The sequence below is a fragment of the Malurus melanocephalus genome, unplaced genomic scaffold (genome assembly GCF_030028575.1).
Source record: "Malurus melanocephalus ecotype Western Australia unplaced genomic scaffold, MMel_1.1 scaffold_559, whole genome shotgun sequence".
NCBI lineage: Eukaryota > Metazoa > Chordata > Aves > Passeriformes > Maluridae > Malurus > Malurus melanocephalus.
The window spans coordinates 220,633-224,555 of NW_026623791.1; positions in this window are offsets into that span (position 1 = coordinate 220,633).

Genomic DNA, 3,923 nt, shown 5'->3' on the forward strand with positions numbered 1-3,923 from the left:
TGCCCATGGCAGGGGTGGCACTGGATGATCTTTCAGGTCCCTTCCAGCCCAAACAACTCCCTGATTCTGCCAACCAGCGAAGTCCCCAGAGCCTTCTCCTGCCTGCTCCCGGCTGTGTCCCCTCACAGAGCCAGTGGCCACTGGATCTGGGACACATTTCCCAAAGCTGGGCTGCCAAGTGYCAGTGAAAGTTTGGCTCCAAACTTGCAGGAACCTCTCCCTCCTGTTCTGCTGTGCACTTTGCTACCCCTCAGAAGTGCACAAAGGAAACCCAAGCGTTTTGCAGAAAAAGGAATRTGCTCTCATGGATATGTATAAAATTGGCCAAGTCTTTGCAGGGGAACTGTGTGTTCCCTCCTCTTTGGGCTTGCTCCTTCCTCCTCTTAACACGTGGAACAAATGTCTCCTTTGGAGCRTGATGGGGTAACTTGGAGAGGTCGGCAGAATTGCTGCACACAAACCCTGGGCTGGTTTTATTTTTCTATTGAACCTTGATGGAAACGCATGCACAGCAAGTCAGGGCCTGTCCCTTTTCCTTTCTCCTTTCTCTCTCCCTCTCTCTCTCTCTCTTTTTTTTTTTTTTTATTTCTTCCAGGAGTGCTGATGATAAGAAAAGCAATGTCTAAATCTTCTTAATGGTGTTTATGCAAGCAGTTTTGCTTAGCTGCAGTCCCTGCCACCCCCTCCCCCGTCCACCCTCCCCTCCCATCTCCCTGCTAATATCGCTGCTTCATTCCTTTCCCTGTTGGCTATTACTATGGACTACAGCGAATCTAAAACTAAATAATCCCCTTAGTGTCAAGTTTTCTGGGCTGAGCAAATAAATCTAACCAAATGCATTATCTAGGTAGAGGAGGCTGTTGTAAGGGGGAAAAAAGATAAAGGCTATTTTACTTTAAGGCAAAGAGTAAAACCATCATTTTTCACTCACATTGTACTTTTAAAGTTTTTTTTTAAAAATTTATTTTAACTTTGCTGTTCAATCCTTTTCTTTTTCTGTTGTAATTAAAAAAAAAAAAAAAAATGCGGCAAATCCTCTGATTTCAAGCATTAAATAGAGGGAGAAAGACCTCAGATAAGGTGCCATTCAAATCCCCCTCTCAGACGGGTAATTCTGATCAGGCAGTGAAGTGGTCTAAATAAATAAACCCTTCCCCACTTCCCCTTCCCTGGGGCGGGGGGATGAGGATATTGGAAAACTCATTTCCAGGAGGAAAGCACGTGGGAGATGTGCACATCCCAGGCTGAGGGGCAGAGGTCTGGCTCCAGCCCAGGACAGGACCAGGTGTGGGGGCCCAAAACMCAATTTTGGGGATGCTTCAACCCGTGTTTGCAGGCAGGGCTGACCCAAACCTGGAGACAAAGTGCCTCAGAACTGGAGAATTATGTGCTTAACTCCCATTTTCATCTCTTTGAAAGCACAAGCAAACCCATCCAGCTGTTATMCAGCTCTTCTCTTCCACAAATGCGGGCCAACGAAGCTCTACTTTTGGATTTGCCAAAAATCTGGCTGGAACCTGCACTTGAACCCCGTCTGGGCAGCTCTGCCTTGCTCTCCAGCCTTCCCTCTTTCTTGATCCTACACCCCATGGAGTCTGAGAGTTCCAGAGCAACCTTGTGCACATGCACAAACCCCATAAATGACCTAATACCGGCATTATTTACCTGAACTCATCCTCCCCCATACCGGCTCTTTTTGAAAGCAGACCAGATAAAGAAGATGCCTGGTGGAGCTCACAGGTTCCTATAAAATAAAGGCATTTTGGCCAACATCACCCTCTGACAAGCACATCACTCCCAGTGCCTCCCCTTCATCCTTTTSCCCCCAGCTTTCCACACTGAGCATGTCAAAYGCAGCCAAATTCACATTAATCTGARGGAAATTAATTCTACCCYGGTCCAAACCAGCACAACACAAACCCCAATGGGTTGTGGGSTTTGGACCCACAGGATTGGGGAAGATCAGAAAGATCCCAAGCTCTTGGAGATGGATGGAAAAACAATGTGAAGTGCTGCTCCCTTCACAAACCTCACCCASCCAAATTCTGCTCTTGCCCCAGCTCAGAGAGTTTTTTCCACTGGAACATCAGTTTGAGAATAATTGAGTCAACAACATTTTCTCTGCATTTGCTTTAATCCCTTTGTGTATGTTTTGGGCTCCCCATCTCTGCAGCCAGCCTGCCAGGGAGATCTGTTCCTAAGATCCATTAATCTTTAAATTTCTTCTGTTCTAGACAGGCAGATATTCCTGTTAGAACCTGATTCATCACTTATTTTGTTTTCCTTGTTGTCTTTTTTTGTTTTGTTTTGTTTTGTTAAACAACTCTTATCATTTTTAGACCCCTCCGCGTTAGAGCTAAAACTCCAGGAAGAAGAATAGATTTCTTCCAGCAGCTGTTTTATAAACCTTCTCAAAGGGAATATAATCTCAGGCATTGCTCATGTTGAAAAAAAAAATGGTAAAGACCACTCCATTGTATTTTGGGATGGGGATCTGCAGCAGACGTCACCAGTAATGAGGGACCAGCTCTTGACCTGCTCTGGTCAGCACAGCAAGGACACCAGATGAGGACCAGGCTCAACCAATTTCCAACACAAAGGCACAAGCATCCTGCTCATTTTAATCTAATATTCTTTGAACCATCTGCACAAAAATACCTGCCCAGCTATGGATGAACTCCAAAAGCCRAGGGAAAACGGCAATCTTTGATAAACAAGCTGAAGGAAATTGGGTGAAAAGGTCACGCTGGATTGATCAGGAGCAGCCCCTGGAGAAGGATTTGGGGTGCTGGTGGTGAGGGCTGRCCATGCCCCATCCCAGAAACCCCTCCCTGTGCCGGGCTGACCCCGGTGTGGGCAGCAGGAAAGGGGTTGGGATTGTGCCCCTGTGCCCCTGTGCTCAGGTGAGACCCCACGTGCAGAGCTGGCCCAGCACAGGGAGGAGCTGAAGCTGCTGCAGAGAGCCCAGAGGAGGCTCCAGGATGGGCAGAGGGATGGAGCAGCTCTGCTGGGAGGGAAGGCTGGGAGAGCTGGGATTGTTCACCTGGACAGGAGAAGCTTTGGGGTGACCTCAGTGTGACCTTGCAGGGCCTGAAGGAGATGACAAAAAAGACAGAGAGAGAGAACCTGGAGTGCCAGGACAAGGGGGATGTCTTTAAGATGAAGGAAGGCAGGGTTAGATGGGATATTGGGAAGGAATTTTTCCCTTTGAGGGTGGGCAGGCCCTGGCACAGGGTGCCCAGAGAAGCTGTGGCTGCCCCTGGATCCCTGGCARTGTCCAAGGCCAGGCTGGACATTGGGGCTGGGAGCAGCCTGGGACAGTGGGAGGTGTCCCTGCCATGGCAGGGGTGGCACTGGATGGGCTTAAGGTCCCGTCCAACCCAAACCATTCCATGATTTCCCTTGTGCTCCAAGATATTCTGCAACATGCTTTTAAGGCATGACCTAGCACTTCTGTTTCCTATAAAAACACCACACCCAGTTCAATTCATAAACCTGGTGTTCCCCAGGACCTTCAGTCTGGGACTTGGAGTCAATCCTGATGTTTCCCTGTCTTTCCCAATGCTCTGTCACTCAGTACCTCTGCCCTTTCCTGGTTTTTACAAGGCTGAATCACCATTCTCTGCCAGATGAGTGGTCCTGGGATGGGGCCAGGGGCACRGAGCCAGCATGGATTGAGCCTGTCACACGATGTATGGGATTGCTGGGCTCAAGCCCAGAGGGTTTGGGAGGAAGAGTGGGACCAGGAGCCAAACAGGGACAAGACAGCTCCTGGGACATGAGGCAGCAAGAGCAGGGAGCAGGATTTGCTGGGGCTGTTTCTGAATGGTGGTTKTGGTGGAACCAGACCTGGCTGCMTTCCACCACKGCCTCTTCACCAAACAAACCCTCAGGGCTGCCACTGGAAGAAAAGATCTGTCCTT